The sequence below is a fragment of the Lactuca sativa genome, chromosome 1, assembly GCF_002870075.4.
Source record: "Lactuca sativa cultivar Salinas chromosome 1, Lsat_Salinas_v11, whole genome shotgun sequence".
In the NCBI taxonomy this organism is placed as follows: Eukaryota; Viridiplantae; Streptophyta; class Magnoliopsida; order Asterales; family Asteraceae; genus Lactuca; species Lactuca sativa.
The window spans coordinates 172,821,583-172,839,981 of NC_056623.2; positions in this window are offsets into that span (position 1 = coordinate 172,821,583).

An 18,399-nucleotide genomic window follows, 5' to 3' on the forward strand; every position below is an offset into this window, starting at 1 on the left:
AGTTGGAAACTTTACGTGTGAATCTGGACCTATGAGTACATATCTATGTATTGGAAGCAATGGAATGGCCTGTAATCGTCTGAATGAAGATGTCACGTGTGGACTCGGCGAGTTGGAAGAACAACTCGGCGAGTCTGTTGAAGATGGCCTTGGACTTGGCGAGTCTATTCTTGGACTCGGCGAGTATGGTCGTGGAACCTTAGCCTTTTCTGGTTAAGCCGTGTCTCGGTGAGTTGAGGGACAACTCGGTGTGTTGAGCAGGATGAGACTCAAAGATTGTTGGACTCGGCGAGTCTTGGGGTGACTCGGCGAGTTGAGTCGTGATTGGGAGTTTCTGAGTATAGGGACTCGACGAGTCAACGGGTTGACTCGGTGAGTAGGGTCAACCAGGAAGGTTGACTTTGACTGAGGACTTTGACTTGGATAAAGGGTTGACTAGTTTGACTTCCAAGGGTATTTTGGTAATTATTGGTATTTATTGGAATTGGTTAATTGGTAGTGTTCAGTGGTGGAGTTCGTGTCGGTGGTCGGAGCAGCATGATCTTATCTTTGCAGTCAGCTATAGCAGGCGAGTTATCCTCACTATGTTAGAGTCCTGGTTAAGGTCGGTATCTTGGTATGTAGGATGATGCTATGTTAGTGACCGGTTAGGTCGGTATCCTGGTTAGGATGTTGCTATGTTATGTGATATGTTAGATCGGTTGATTAGTTGTGAATTGCTATATGATTATATTTTTATGTGCACATGGTTGTTGGACTGGGGTTGGGTTGAGGCAGGTCCTGCTTCGTGCGGTAGGCCAACATACCCAGGGCGGACCGGTTAGACTGAAAGCTCGGCGAGCGGTCCGGATAGGCTGAAGGCCCTAAAAGGGCGGACCAGACATACCGAGGCTTGGAGAGTGGACCAGACAGACTGAAGGCCCGGTGCGGGCGGACCGGTCATACTGTAGACTCAAAGAGTGGACCAGGTGGACTGAAGGCCCGGAGCGGGCGGACTAGTCATACTGTAGACTCGGAGAGAGAGTGGACCGGGTGGGCTGAAGGCCTGGGGTAGGCGGACTAGTCGCACCGTAGACTCGATATGCATGGCTGTTCTGTTTATGATATGATATGATATGATATCTGTATGGTATTGTGGTTGGTATGTAAGGGGTAACTCACTAAGCTTTCGAGCTTACTGTTTCAGTGTATTGTTTCAGGTACTTCAGGAGACCGTGGAAAGGCGAAGGCGTGATCGTACCACTCCTCATGTTTATGATTTTTATGATATGGTTCTGTGAGATACTCTGATGTTTAAACTATTTTGAAAACAAGTGTATGAACTTAATTGTTTTTAAATGAATTAAAATGTTTTAATTTGGCTCGAATTTTATGGGTGTTACAAATTGGTATCAGAGCCTTGGTTTGAGTGAATTGGAGGCACATTCGTGTGAATCCAGTCTCAAATCAAGGAGAGTTTTCAAAGTGAAATTGAAATGGTTTTCAAAAATAAGTAGAGGAGGAAGCGGAGGTATTATCAGCCAGAGCCAGTAAGTAGACCCCAAAATACCATACAAGTTATTTGATTATATGATATGTTAGAACAACATGCTAGTACTAGGCTAAGGATCTTCTGGAATTGCATGATAGAATTGCCTGATTATATGATGCCTGCTAGCCTAGGGTTCCCCGTTATGTGAAGTAGTTAGCAGTTCCTCTAGAGGTGAGGATTGAGTGTTTCCACGTATATGTTATCGCTAGGGTGTTGTGATGATACTTGATATAAATATGGGTAGGTGTGGAAGGTAGTATGGGCTCGTACTATTGAAAGCACAGGACCCATACGCGTATCAAGGAAGTCACAACCCCTAGGGTCGGGTTGGGAGTCAGTTCCCGTGTTATTTGGGAAGCATCTGATTTTATTGCGGTATATTTCAGTATGGTGGTTACGAGGCATGTCGGGGGTGGATCCGAGTTAGGATCGGGATCAGGAGAGGGCGGTCAGGATGGATCAGCGCCACCCGAGGTCATTGGCCAGATGAGTACGGATGACAGGATTCGTGGGATCCTACATGATGAGATTGTTGCTATGTTCAGGGTGGAGATGCCGGAGATGTTTGGGTCGATCAAGACCGCCATGGTTGAGTATTTTGATGAGCGCTATGCAGCTCTTGCAGAGACGGCTGTCGCGGCAGCTGCAGTGGCTGTAGCAGCGGCAGGTGGAGGAGCCGGTCGAGGTTTTCAGTATCGGGACTTCGTTAATACGAAGCCCCGTACTTTCGATGGAGTTCAGGATCCGATCGTTGCTATGAGATGGTTGTCAGATGTGGAGGGCTGTTTCTTCACGTGTTCATGCCCTGCGGATCAGAGGGTAAGGTGTGCTCTGAACCTTTTGAGGCTCGGGGCGAAGGATTGGTGGAGGTTCACCACGGGATCTTATTTGGATGCGCAGCGGGCTACGATTTCTTGGGATCAGTTTTGGGAGATGTTCAGTACTTGTTATGTTCGACGAGTTGAGAGAGAGAGGTTGGCTCAGGAGTTCCTGGAGCTGAAGCAGGATTCGGAGTCGGTGACGGAGATCACCAAGATATTCACAAAGAGGGTGATGTTTTGCCTTGAGTTTGCTTCAGAGCAGACTCAGATGTCCCAATATCTGAGTATGCTCAAGAGGGATATCCGGCAGTTCGTGTCTACACATAGGTGCGAGACCTTGCTCGAGTTGCAGAAGGCCGCTCGACGGCGTGAGTTGGAGATTAAGTTACAATTGAGAGAGCAGAGACAAGCCTCGGTATAGTCGCAGCCGGTGCCGAAATGGTCCAAGACCGTCGATTCCAGGTTGGGCAGTCAGAGCGGCCGCACTTGTGAGAAGTGCGGGAAGGGTCATACCGGAGTTTGTAGGTCCGGTGGTGTGTGCTGTAAGTGCTGGAGTGAGGGGCATTATGTGAGGGATTGCCGTCAGTCAACCCCAGTTCAGGATATGAGGATTTGTTATCAGTTCCATCAGGTTGGTCACATGAGGGCCAACTGTCCACAACTAGTTTCCAGGCCAGTCCAGGTTCCAGCACCGGCCACTTTGAGGACTACTGGCGGGGGCCAGGGTGGAGCGGAGCCTCTGAGGGCTCAGGGGCGCGTTTTTCAGCTCACAGAAGAGGAGTTCAGGGCAGAACCGGATGTGGTTGCGGGTATGTTTTCGTTTCGTTGTTTCCTGGTTATCTGGTTATTTTGTGGTGTTGTATTTTATTCGCCGTTCTACGTGTTTCATGGGTTGGTTGAAAGTGATTGTAGTCAGGAGTTGTAAGCGGTTAGCATTCAAGGGATTGATGGTCAGAAGTTTGTTGTATGGTCTTGTTGCCAGATATGGCAATTGCGATTTGAGAAGTGTTCAACGGAGAGTCGAACTCCCTTAGAGTTCGAGATGTACGATGCTGGAGGAGTGATTTTGTGGAGGTTGCTCGATTTAGGGGGAATCAGTTCATGGATAAGGGGAATATGTTGAGTAGGGTTGTTTAAGTGATATCGGTTGGGTCACCGGTGGTTGGAAGTCAGTGCTCTAAGTGGGGAGAATTGGAAAATTCTTAGAAGGATCGATAAGTGTTAGAGTTTGATTAGCTGTTTGGGATCCAACAGTGTTTCAGTCAGCCAAGAGTGTGGGCTGGTATGAGTAAGTGACAGACCGATGGGGCGGAGTACAGACCAAGGATTTCAGAAAAGAGTGATTGGTTGTTGTGAGGCCTAGGATTAGGCTAGGATCTGAGTATATGGAATGGAGCTAGAGTTGGGAACCTCTAGAGGGCTAGAACAGTATGTATGGGAGAGATTCCCAAGAGGAATAGTTTGGGATGATGTATTATAGTTTGAGCGGTCCAGGGAGACTGAAGGTCGGTGGGCGTACCAGTCAGGTCGAAGCCTCGGAGAACGGTCCGGACAGGCTGAAGGCCCTGGAGGGCAGTCCAGACATGCTGAAGGTTATGAGAGTGGTCCAGATTGGCTGAAGGTCTGGCAAGGCAGTCCAGTCATGATGAAGACTCTGTAAGTGTTGATAGATCTCTATGTGGAAAGTGATTTGAGTATGCTGCTATGCAGTAGCAAGCAGTGGGTCTGGCCCCGGGTAGTGATCATGTTAGTGGAAGGCAGTGCATGGACCCGAGAGTCCTTGTGAGTAGATTCAGAGCATGTTCGATGCATGGAGTAGTGGTTACTCTACAAGGGATAGTGTACAGTGGGGTGTGAGCACTGTGGCACTTGTCCGAAGTAGCAAGGTTGGCAAGTAGATTTCCTTGGATAAGGAAAAGGGAAAGGTATGTAACTCCGGAAGGGAGTGTTGGTTCACGGAAGTAAAAGCAATAGTGAGAATGAATGATCGAGAGTATTTCACTTATGGTTGTTGAGCACTGTGATTATGCCAGTGGTATGGAAGCACATCCGGATTGGGTGTCTGTTGAGGTTGTAGAAGAATTTCCGGTGGTATAGAACCAGAGGAGTTTAGAAGGGATGCAAGGATGGAGCCTTGGGTTTCTGGTATGGTTGTGATTAGGAGGTTATGTATGTAGCGGTAATTCATCCTGAGGATGTTTGGAGGTATCGTCAGTGTGTCGGGTTTTTCCAGCCCGAGGATGTTAGAGCACGTTCAACACTTGTATGTGATTGCAGAGGAGAGCTCATGGGAGTTGGTCAGGAGCTGAAGGATGTGTCATCCCGTCAACACGGAAGGAAAAGAGTTGGATTCAGAAAGGAAGCAGGATAAGTCCCAACAGTAAATTCGATAAGTTATGGAAAGCGAGTATAAGGATAGCAGTTGGTACCGGGCCACGACCCGATGGTTCATGATGATATCTAGTTTTGCAAGAAACAAGTGATTACATGGTTGGGAATGATGGAAGTATCAGCGGGTGATCATTAGTTGATAAGTATGGTTGTCAGAGAAAGAAGCCGATGATCGGCTTGAAGCAGCTGTCATGACTCTGTAAGGAAAGAGTACTTTTTTCAGGAATCCGATAGCAGTGTTGGAGAAACCAGAATCATTGTGAGATTAGTGGCTGTGTTAAGGGAATGTTATCTGGAAGGGTGTGTTGCAGCAGGCTTCGAGGATGAAGCCTAATTTAAGTGGGGGAGAATTGTAACATCCCAAGTTCCAAAAGAAGAGATCGGGGGGGGGGGGGTGTAAAGTGTAAATGGAGGTTGGCGCTCAGCGAGTTGGAAAGGTAACTCGGCGAGTCGAGTTGCGAGTGGATCGCGTGAATAAGGGACCCGACTCAGCGAGTCGGAGGCTAGACTTGGCGAGTCGGTGCTGGAATAAGAAATCCTAATTTTCAAGGTTTGCACCCTATTTAAAGAATGATATTCCTTCATTTCAGCCTCTATCTTCCCCGAGTGTTCCAGAGAAACCCTAAATCGTGAGAGGCTCCATTGTTGAGAAGATTGAAGCTTAGAAGGAGAAATTTGTGAAGAGAAGTTGGAGAAAATTGAGGATAGCATCAAGAGGGCTTGTGGATCTGAAGTCTACATCAGTTTAGACTCATCGTTGGGGTAAGAAGCCACTGCCTTAAGCCTTTTTCCTTATTGTCGTCCATGGTGGTTGTTTTGGGGATTTTTAGCTTGGTTAAGATTCATTTCGGGTTTAGAGGTTAGATCTGAAGTTGCTGTTGGGTTTTGAGCATTCTAACACTCCTAAGTGTACATGCAACCCTAAATACCTTGGATCTATGTTTTCTCTATTATACATGCAAATAAGAACTTCCAAGGTATTATCCTAATCTAGCATACAAAACAATGAATGTAACAAGATAGAATACATACCTCTTGATGTAGAAAGTCTTCATGTAGCTTGAGTGCCTAGTGCCTCAAGTGTGACACCTCAAATGGAATCACAATCACCAAAACACTTAGAATAACTTGAGAGAATTCTACAACTCATGGAATCGGCTAGCCCTCTCTAGAATAATACTAGTCACCGATTTTGGTCAAGAATAAGATGCTTATATAGTTAGGGTTACACCATGTAAACCCTAATTGACATGGCCTTTCATTTCCATGATCCATGGATACAAATACACCATGGAGCATCCATGGACCATCCTATGGGTTTTAGCCCAAGTTGATTATCCATGGAGCATTAGCCCACTATACAAGTATGGATGATTTACACAATCAACCCATATATTTAATTAGTCTTCTTTTGATCACTTAATTAATCCTAGATTAATTCTTGATCAATACTAATTAAATAATCTTATTATTCTTATTATTAATATACTAGAACTTATAATATATTAATAACCATAAGTGTCTTATTTCTCTCATTATAGTCTATCCAAGTGCATGATGGTATGCAACCCAAATGGACCATGCCGGGTCGGGTCAAGTCTTACCAAATATAGTTATGGACTTAGACATTAATCCAACAATTGCAACTTCAGATCTAGGTTGTATTGGAACCATAGGGGCGGAAAGCATCAGTCTTTGGGCTTGTTTGAGAGTGAATTTGTCCCAAAACCTTCTTGTAGCTTGGTTGGAGCTTTTCAAGCCTTGCACGCACGTAAAGTTGGAAACTTTACATGTGAATCTGGCCCTAGGAGTCCAGATCTATGTATTGGAAGCAATGGAATGGAATGTAATCGTCTGAATGAAGATGTCACGTGTGGACTCGGCGAGTTGGAAGAACAACTCGACGAGTCTGTTGAAGATGGCCTTGGACTCGGCGAGTCTAGTCGTGCAAGCCTAGCCCTTTTTGGTTAATCCGTGTCTCCGTGAGTTGAGGAACAACTCGGTGTGTTGAGTAGGATGAGACTCGAAGATTGTTGGACTCGACGAGTCTTGGGGTGACGCGACGAGTTGAGTCGTGATTGGGAGTTTCTGAGTATAGGGACACGACGAGTCAACGGGTTGACTCGGCAAGTAGGGTCAACCAGGAACGTTGACTTTGACTGAGAACTTTGAATTGGACCAAGGGTTGACCAGTTTGACTTCCAAGGGTATTTTGGTAATTATTGGTATTTATTGGATTTGGTTAATTGGTAGTGTTCAGTGGTGGAGTTCGTGTCGGTGGTCGGAGCAACATGATCTTATCTCTGCAGTCAACTATAGCAGGTGAGTTATCCTCACTATATCGACTGGGTCTATGGCACCAAGGCTGGCCCTTTATCGGATGGGAATTCGGGTAGTTGTTTGTTATGTTATTGCTTTGCTATGTCTGCATCTTGGTTGTTAGGAAGGTATATGTTAGAGACCTGGTTAAGGTCGGTATTCTAGTATATAGGATGATGCTATGTTAGAGACTTGGTTAAGGTCGGTATCCTGGTATGTAGGATGATGCTATGTTAGTGACCGGTTAGGTCGGTATCCTGGTTAGGATGTTGCTATGTTATGTGATCTGTTAGATCGATTGATTAGTTGTGAATTGCTATATGATTATATGTTTATGTGGACATGGTTGTTGGACTAGGGTTAGGTTGAGGCGGGTCCTGCTTCGTGTTGTAGGCCAACATACCCAGGGCGGACCGGTTAGACCAAAGGCCTGGCGAGCGGTACGGATAGGCTGAAGGCCCCAAGAGGGTGGACCAGACATGCTGAGGCTCAGAGAGTGGACCAGACAGACTAAAGGCCCGGTGCGGGCGGACCAGTCATACTGTAGACTCAGAGAGTGGACCAGGTGGACTGAAGGCCCGGAGCGGGCGGACTAGTCATACTGTAGACTCGGAGAGAGAGTGGACCAGGTGGGCTGAAGGCCTGGGGTAGGCGGACTAGTCACACCGTAGACTCGATATGCATGGTTGTTCTGTTTATGATATGATATGATATGATATCTGTATGGTATTGTGGTTGGTTTTTAGGGGGTAACTCACTAAGCTTTCGGGCTTACTATTTCAGTGTATTGTTTCAGGTACTTCAGGAGACCGTGGCAAGGCGAAGGCGTGATCGTACCGCTCCTCATGTTTATGATTTTTATGATATGGTTCTGGGAGATACTCTGATGTTTAAAGTATTTTGAAAACAAGTGTATGAACTTAAAGGTTTTTAAATGAATTAAAATGTTTTAATTTGGCTCGAATTTTATGGGTGTTACAATTTGGGACTCAGTAACATAAGTTCTGAATTTCTTTAGACACACATGTGAGCTTTCTAAGGAAAAAGTGTATAAGGTTAAGAAGCTTAGATAAAGGCTTATCAAAGCATAAGGTATTTAGAAATATGAACTTAAGGAATTCAATTAGCATTGTTTTCTAGAAGTTTAGATGTTTTTCTAGATATATGTCAAAGCTGGTGGGAGCATAAGTGTTATGTTTGTATGATAATAATCATCGTGTTAGTGGGAGCATGATTATTATTTTAAGTATTGCAAGTTAGAAATATTAATTATAGAAAACAAAGATTCACTTGGGAAAGTTGTAGGGGTTGAAAAGTTGTTTTGCTATAATTAAGGGAGAGAATATTATACTTCATTTCAAATCTAAAGGCTTAGATTGTGGAATTTTAATCAAATTTAGTCAAATATATATGAATGTTGTGTTGGAATGGTTCAACATGAGGAAATTCTATATATGGAAAGGATAATTACATTCTCAAAATTTGGTTATGATTACGACATCCCTTTTTATAATCAAAATTATGAGAACATGGCAATTAGAAATATTATAGCAGAAGACTGGTAAAGTATCACATCTTCATGTGAGACATTATCAATCGTGTTCTATACGCTTTGGGTATATGATCGATTGGATATGCCATAATGTTCAACCGTTTTAATTTTCCAAGTGCCTAGGGCATTAAGAGGGAAAAGGACTAGAACCAAGTTTGAATAAAATAATTAAACAACTGTCAAAGGACGATCTGAGGTACGCTAAGGATTTGTTGCTTGTGAGTAGTTGAAAGTATAGTATTGGATGGACCATGTTGACATTATTTTGAATAAATAAGATTCTATTTAGAATGAGTTGCCATATGGCAAATATGGAAATGTTTTCATATTGGGAGTTGGATATTGAGGGTCCATGTCAAGATTAGAAACTTTTATGCAAGCAGGATGTTCAAAGGAATGTACTTTGAATGCGAGACTTCGCGTCTATGGAATTTTCTTGTAACAATTTCCGATAGAATACCTTGGAATTTCATTAGCCGAGTCTTGGTGACTTTTGTGTTATGGTATTACGAAAGGATCATTGCATAAAATGTTAGAATCTAACATATTCTAGTAATGGAGAGAACCTTGTGTTCTTACACTAATGATAAGGATTGGGAATTGTGAAACGAGTTTCATTGGAAAGGTTTTCAATTGATCTATTTCACAAAGTAAGGATCATAGGTAACATAGTGTGCATGCTCGGAGCATGGGACAACTATTGTTGTAATTCAAGTAATAAGTTGATTATCCGAAACATTAAACAATGAATAATGAGTAGTCAATATGGTGTTTAAATAAAAGTGTTTTATTTACGCTCAAAAGTTTTGGGGCCATATAGGATTAAGTTATATCGTTGTGTTTTATTTTGCATGTTTTGACTTCTAGAATAACTAGGTTATTCAAACATCCACAGTTGGTCATATGTTGGAAGTAGATATGAAGGAAGACTGTCATGAAACTGTCTGTAGATTGTCTAAAGTGTTTAGACATAGCACAAGTTTGCTGCAGAGTTCATGAGTGCTTTGATAAGATTAAAGTATTGGATTAAACCCACACTCACTTGAATCACTTCATGGATTTATCGCGGGTGATTAGTGAGACGATAACATTGAATATTCTTGAAATCGAGACGTGTGAGTTGTTATTTGCTGGTCGGTTGCACAATGATGACAAGTAAACGCACCAGTAAGTTGGTGTTATAAAACTTATTGTTGTGTGTGATTCGATTAGTAGGTGCAAGCAAGCATTTGAGTCAAAGTTTATCCATTCCTTTTACCCAAAGTGGGACAAAAGCAATATCTGTGGGCCCCTCGATGATTTAGTGATGACACCCTAAGCGCTTGGCCAAGCCGGGACTAAGTTGATGCATTTAGTTGTAGTTTGTTGTCGGTCGTCATCAATCAGATGTCGGGAAACAATACATAGACAGAGAGAATGATTTAAATCAATGTCTTGTGTCTATATGATATCTTGAGAATGGAGGCATATATAATCCCTTATCTAAAGGACACGCTATCTGATAAGATCAGAGTTTACAACGGCTTTTAAAAGCTACGATCGCTGATCAGGTTCTGAAGTTATGCAAAATAGTTATTAGACTTATCCAAGTGGGAGACTGTTGGATTAGTGTCTAAGTCCATAACTATTTTGGTATGTACTTGACCCGATTATGAGCATGGTCCTTTTGGGTTGCCTTCACCATAGCAATATGTAGGATGAATTAAGGAGAGAAAGGTTTAATTATGATTTGTTAATATATTATGAGAATAATATATTAAAGGAGAAATCATATTGTTTCATTAATATTAGTCAAGAATTAATAAATAATTAATTTTGTGGCTAAAAGAGATTAATTAAACTAAGGGGGCTGGAATTGTAATTATAAGATAATTGCAATTGGGCTATGGATCACCTTGGAATAATAGGTTGGACGAATTCTATGGGGAAGCCCATTAGAAATCGTCCAAGGCATGTTCCAGAAGGGGTCCATGGGCTGCTTAGGGCTTAAACAGTCAAATTAGGGTTTCCTTGTTAGATACCCTAATTGCCTACCTATTTAACGAACCCTTGAGACCCAAAAACTTGGCTAAGTGTTCCTTTAGGGTTTCCAGCCATTTTTGGTGCCTCCTCTCTCCTCCCTCTTCATCCAAGTTGCTTAGTGGTGTTTGTGACTCCATTAGAGGTGCAACACTTGAGGCACTAAGCTTTCTGAAGCCAAGGATTGATTGTTATTGGTATATAACAATTAAAGATAAGATCTAAACCCTAATTTCAGTTATAGTTTATTAGATCTAGGGTTTATGGCTTTGGATAATCAATTGCATGTTCATTAGACAAACTAGACCCAAAGCTAATAGGGTTTGCATGTACACCATAGGAATAATGTTTTGCTCGAAACCCATCATGAATTCCCTCTTCACTAACAACGTGACCCAGGAATTCGACGCTGCACATCCAAAACTCGCATTTAGAGAACTTCGCGTAGAGCTTGTTTGATCGTAATGTTTCCAAGAACTGACGTAGATGCTTACTATGCTCTTGCTTACTACGAGAGTAGATAAGTATGTCAGCTATGAAGACAATGACGAACTGATCCAAGTAAGGACAACATACCTTATTCATTAAATCCATGAATACTACGGGCGCATTGGTCAATCTGAATGGCATCACTACAAACTTGTAGTGTCGATAACGAGTTCGGAAGGTTGTTTTTGGAACATCCTCCCCTAGCACTCGTAATTGGTGATACCCGGATCTTAGATCTATCTTTGAAAAGTAATTCGCCCCTAGTAGTTGGTCGAACAAATCATATATGCGAGGTAGAGGGTAACGATTTTTAACGGTAAGCTTGTTGAGTTCCCTATAGTCAATGCACATACGAAACGATCTATCTTTCTTCTTGACGAAAAAGACCGGTGCTCCCCAGGGTGAGAATCTTGGTCTAATAAAGCCCTTGCTCAGTAGTTCGTTAAGTTGATCGGACAGTTCTTGCATCTCTGTAGGTGCTAGACGATTGGGCGATTTGGCTACAGGGGCAGCCTCTGGAATTAAGTCGATTCGGAACTCGACTTTGACGTTGGGGAGGTAATCCTAGGAGTTCTTCTGGAAAGATGTCGAAAAGATCCAAAAGAAAGTACGATTACACATGAAGTAAGGAAAAAGGATAGGTACTATTGTTCTATCTGTATCTCTTTTCCTAATCGGTGGGAAAGGCATTTGTTTGGGTCCTAAGTTTATTCGCATGGTAGCGCGATCACTTCTAGTATTGAGCAGTCTCCATCCTAAAGTTCATACTAGAAGTCATATTTGGTTCATCACTCACAACTTCGCGTATACGAGTCGTATATAATTAAGATTGAAAAGTCCGTCGAATAAATGATTCTTCTCTAAGATCACATCCAAACAAGGAAAAGAAGTTAAAATTGAATCATCAATTCTAAGTCTGTAGAATCTTGATTATATATACCACCCTTGTGTATACATTCCTCAGCGATAGATTAACCATATGGGTCTTTGAATTGAACTTGACGTACTGTACGAGTGGTATTCCGGGGAGGTTTGCTATGGTTTCTTCGGGAAAGATACGAAACATAAGATACTCTCCGCATGAGTACCTCAAAGTTCTGGAATGACGGCATCTCTAAAAAGGTGATTACGGCGAAAAGAAATTTGTGCACGAAACTGGCATTGTGAGGATCGAATTGACTCAAGTTAAATGATAATGTCGGACTACTCGGAATAAAAGGTGTTAGACTAGTTTAGAAAGGTGTTACAAAAACATAATGGTGCAACTTTGACAGAGTTTCAGTACTTTAGTTTTATCTACAAGGCTACTGCTGCGAACAAGGTATACTAGAAAAAAAGAAAGTACACGCAGCACGAGAGTCCCTTGACTGATGGGATTTCGCAAAAAGATATGAATCGAGTTGCACTAGTTTTTAACAGTTTATAAGTCTACTATATTGAAATGCCCTAATATTTCAACGTGGGTCCAGAGTAATCTCTCCTGCAGCACTGATCCTTAGTATCTTCCCACTGCGACAGAGTTCTTTGTTATTGGACAATCCTTCTTGAGATGTCCTATCTCACCGCATAAATGACATATCTGGCTTGTACCAGCGTCGGTGGTGGAAGTGATGTGTCAAGTCGGAGTGATGTGGACACGAGTGCTTTCGTTGTTCCTCCCTTTTCGACAATTCCTTTTATAGTGTTTGGTTTCAGCACAACCGTAGCAAGCTGGACTGACCCTGATGCTAGTGGCTTGGGATATGTTTCGTGTCGACGCTCTACAGAAATAGGTAGTGTGCCCCATTCGGTTGCAATTGTTGCATTGAACATCACGGAAAACTCCGTAATGATGAAAATTACACTTGTCACACTTCAGGAGTGTTCCCTCATATGGTTTGATTGGTGCTGAAGTGGCAGGGGTCGCCACTTGTTGCTGTTGCATGGCAAGTATTTTAGATCGGTTGCGCTCCTTTTGAGCTTGACGCTTTCGTTCCTTATACTCAGATTTGTGGCTTTGGGTGTGTGTAACAGTTATCAATTGTTGATTTCCCGGATTGTTACAACAATTTGAACTGTTAACACCTTTTACAGTCTCGATTGCGTTACCAGCGTTGAAGTGTGGAAGGACAGCTGCCACGACAGCTGTTACCGCGACTTGGAAGGTGGCGACGTCTATATGAAGGATCGGGGTTTCGTCATTCGGCTGACTATTTCTAGATGACAACATGATTCTGTTATATGACAAGAAAAGGAGTTTTTGAGTGATTATGGTCGGTCCTAGATGTATTCTACTCATTCATGTAAATGTATATTTTTCGTTTTGTTAAACTATTCTCGGTGGTTTGACCTACATCCCTATGATGCAGTACTGGTAAAGAGTTGAAGTAAGTTCGTAGAATGGTCACCAGACGATTGATATTTCGAATTAGGCTATCATTGGTTGGTGGATGACACGATCCAACCTTCGACAACAATTAGAAGTGATCCTTGAGCTAAATTACCATAGCTCAATAATTCGACTGGAGTGCGATTATAGCTAGAATTCTAACGATGGTAGAATGAAAGTATTTGAACAAGGATTGTCATAGGAATTAGCCAACTGTCAATATCATTGATATTTAAGATGTACTAAGTTTGGAAAAAATGACCTTGGAGTAGGTCTTACATCATATTCATAGTAGAAAAGTTTTGACAACATAAAGGCCTAACTAAAAGTACTTACAGTATAGGGGTAGTTACTTAGAAAAGTGCTAATTGGAGCATAGATAGGAAGCCGATTCCTTATGTCAAAGAAAGAAAGGTAGTTTAATCTCCTAATGGTGACGGTTATCCCTCGGGTGAACCCTTAGTTCAGCTAGCAGACGCTCCACATCAAGCAGGTGCCTTTCGTACACCCTTTGGCGTACTCGGAGCTCTATGACTTCCGCTCGAGTTTCAGCTAGCTCTTGCTGCAGGGCCTCGTGGTCTCCCCTATATCTCTCACGATCATCTTCCAGATGAATCCTACGGATGGTATTCATTCTCGCATTGGCATTAACTTCCGTCATTCGATGGAGAGCTGTCATGCCCTGAATTTCGTTACGGGCAACTCTGCAGACCAGGATTGGCAAGACTCTGTCTGCTGAGCCTCCTTCGATCGGGTCATGAAAGCTTTGGTCTCCATTGAATGGCGTGGGCTAAGTTTGCTCTTGGCTCCATGTTTCCAAGCTTTCCACCCATGAAGGCGTCGGGCCTTGAAAAGCCGAAAGAGGGTTAGGATTTGGGACAGGAGCCACCGGGGGTAGTTTATTGACCTCAGGCTCGGAGTCCGAACCATCAGAAAAGCCTTCAGCCTGGTGATCATCAAAAGGGATTGGGTGATCCTCCTCTGGCTCTGCTTCAAACCATCCTCCATTACCTTGGTTAGGGAAGTACGAGTCGCCGTGGGGATGGAATCCAACCATGATATCTACGCGAGAAATAGGGACAAAGAAATAATTAATAGACACACTAATTGGATAATTATAAGATGATATTTATTAGTTACTTTAATACTTGTATAGTGCATACCAATTATATGTAATCAAAACAGGATAGACCTTCGAATAAGTGACCCTAACTCCAAATCCACAAGGAACATGGAGTAAATCAAAGGTGATAGATTCTAAGTCTATGGCATCCTAGTTACATATAACCTTAACGTATCCACTTAGCAACTATTGACCTACTAATGAAGACCTTTAGTTCTCAGATAAGTAATTATGGTAACACAAAATACTCCTATAGTATTTTAGGTTTATATTTTGTTCTAATGTTTTCATTGTAGTAGTATTGGTAAGTTTTTCGACTTGTTGCCACATCATAACCATTCTCGCGAATATGCTAATTACTTTTCGGAGACTATGTTACTCCAAGAACTGACCATACATCCCCGAGTCTACTTGTGATTTTCAACAATCGTAATACTTTTGTTCTTTCCTAGTGACATTGATTTTATTATGAATGCAGGTATGTATACTTGGTTAAATATTTTAGTCTTTAAAAGTATAAACTCTTAATTAGAGTATTTTATTCCCGTTGTGTTTATAGTTTGTATATCTTTTATGGGTTGATATACTCGATTAACTATAAACAATGCTCTGATAGCAATCTGTCACACCCCAAAACCGGAACGACGGAAACGTTCAGGGGTGGAGGACGTCATGTACAGTATCACAACAAAACATAGTAGTAAACAAGCAACAACATCATCCATTGCATTAATAATATAATTTAATACAAGTGTGTTCTGTGAAGTTTATAAGACATCAAAAATGTAAATCAAAATAAAAGATGAGTCTTGAACGAGCTCCATCTTCTTAAAACCTGGCGTCGGTACCTGTCTACTGATGACCTGAGAATACAAGTTATTTTGAAAGTGTTGATCAACTTTAAAGATGGTGAGTTCATAATAATTTTAGTGTCATTGTTTGTAAGTGTTTGATGTCTAAGTTTGTAAATGTTTGTAGTAAATGTTTGTATCTCCAAGAAAATCCTACATTTTCTACTAAATGTAGCCTTCTACCAAGGCATCAAATGTTCTGTATGTTTGTTTCTTGTAAGAGTGTGTATTTTCCCAAATGAGACTATAATTAACCAAAGATATAGTTTTTACGTTACCGTTCATGTGAGAAGATCACAATTTGAATGCAATGAGGAAATAATAATAGTATTGTAGTGTTGTATTATAGTAACTACTGTTGTACTATCTACCTTAATCCGATCATTAATTAAGGTGTAATGTGAAGTGATTGCACCATACTATTGACTAATAACACAACGATGAAAGACGTCGGAAGAAATGACATTTGGCACTCGTAGACTTGCAAGTGCCACTGTAGAGAACAACAAGGTGTAGGATAGTCAATCGAGTATAGATCTATACATAAACTCACGCTCTCCCTCCAAGAGACTCTGGATACAAATCGGGCCATGACAGTGATGCCATGCCCGGAATAATGGTTCACATTTATGTTATTGTATATTTGTATATGTAATGTATGTACTAGAGTATTGTATGTTCTCTCTGTCTAGTATGTAGTATGTTCTCTTTGTTACTCATCATAGTATGTTCTCTTGTATAATGTATAGTATGTATTGTTTCTCATTATAGTATGTTCTCTTAGTTTGTTATAATAGTATGTTCTCTTAGTTTCTCATAATAGTATGTTCTCTTAGTTTCTCATAATAGTATGTTCTCTTTGTTTCTCATAACAGTATGTTCCCTTAGTTTCTCAAAATAGTATGTTTTGACTCATGTATGAACTGACTATATGTATGTTTCATTGTACTAGAAGTAATGAGTAGTGTCTTCCTAAACTATACCTATTATAGTTTACTAGTAATTTCTATAGTTAGAAGAAATGAAGGTATGCCTTTGCTACCCATAGGTACTGAACTGATTGATAGTAATTTTATATCTACATATGTATACATAATATATAAATATTATTTAGGCGACATTCAGACAAATAACCGATACCCTAAGGCCACATCCAAACGAGGAAAAGGAAATAAAGCGAGTTATCAGTCCTAAGTCCTTTAAACATTACTTATATAACTATACATATATCGACATGCATTTGACAATATATATAAGTTTAATAAAAGTTTTGTATAACATTTGAAGTGTTTAATAGTGATGACTTGATGTCAATTTATAATATGATTTAAAAGAATTTTGGCATATAAGAACAAGTTTGATAAGAGTTTAACATGTAGAAGAATTTGATAAACATTTTGAAGTAGTTGATTTGATAAAACAACTAAAAGTATAGAAAATCCATTGTTTGATAGTTATTAATCACATGTGCTTGATATAATTACTATAATGTTTCAACTTGTACCCCCCCATAAAAGTATTTAAAATCATTTAAAAGGTTGATTAAGGGGTATGAACTCACTTGTAGTGAGTGGTTTGGATGAAAGTGTTGGATAGGATGCGAAGTATCAAGTGAAGACTTAAGCAGACAAACAGATCCTATTTAGCATATAATGATACATATGTGTATCTAATTAGTGATTTAACAACTTATTAAGCAAGTAAAGACACCCTAGGACATGGAAAACACTTTGATTCAAGTGTTAGAAGATCATAGGGTTGCATCTAAGGGTTGTAGGACCTCACTATGGAGTTTGCGGCCCAATGGCAAGTCTCCCATGAGTTTACGGCCCATGGGTTTAAGGCCCAATGAGTTTATGGCCGAAAAATCATGGTACTTTGTACTATTTGATGTTTAAGGTCCTATAAGTGCATTGGGAGTGTTCTAGACTTGGTTCCAAGGCTTAGGAAGAAGTTGTGGTAATATGGCACCACATATTAGGGTTTATGGCCCAAGGAGATTTCCTTGGACGTAAAATCTCTTTTGATCTGGATTTATTGATGTTTTCAAGGTGTAAACTAAGTGATTCAAGCATATAACAAGCTAATGCAAGAGTAATTACCATATAGAAGCTTGATAGGGTGTTTAAGATCCAAGAACACTAGTGTGTGTTCTTGGTGAAATGAAGAACACTAGTGTGTGTTCTTGGTGAAATGAAGAACACTTGAAGATCTATCAAAATGAAGAGATTTCATGGATGAAATCATGTACAATCACTAGATAAGGATGTAACTGTTGGAATAGTGTCTAAGGCTACAACTATATTAGGCAAGTATTTGACCCGATTGTGCATGGTCCTTTTGGGTTGCCTTCACCATAGCAACTTGACAGGATGATTTATTATGAGAGAATAAATATTATTAATATATTATGAGAATAATATAAGGAATAATAATATTGTTATTTGATTAATATAAGTCATAAAATTAATTAGAATTAATTTGGTGACTTAAAGAGATTAATTAAATAAGAGGGTATAAACTGTCAATTGTTTGATAGTTACACTTTGGGCTGTAAATCCTTTATGGATATCGTTGGACGATTTCTAGGGCTTGGGATAATTCACAAATCGTCCAAGGGCTTATCCTGGAAAGGATTTGGATTGCTTTGAGTAAAAGTTATCCAATTAGGGTTTAAAGGTGAAACCCTAGGAGCCTTACAAGTATAAATAGACCCTTAGGGCAAGGGAAATCAACACCTCTGCTAAAGCAAAGAAACCCTGGCCGATTTCTATTCCCTCTCCTCTCTCTCAAATCATCCTCTTGCTAGTTGGTGTTTGTAAGCCATTAGAGGAGTGACATTTGTGACACTAAAGCTCTAAGAACAAGAAGATCAAACAAGTGTTTCAAGGTAAGCTTCTAACTCTGATTTTGTATTGTTCTTATACTCTATTCG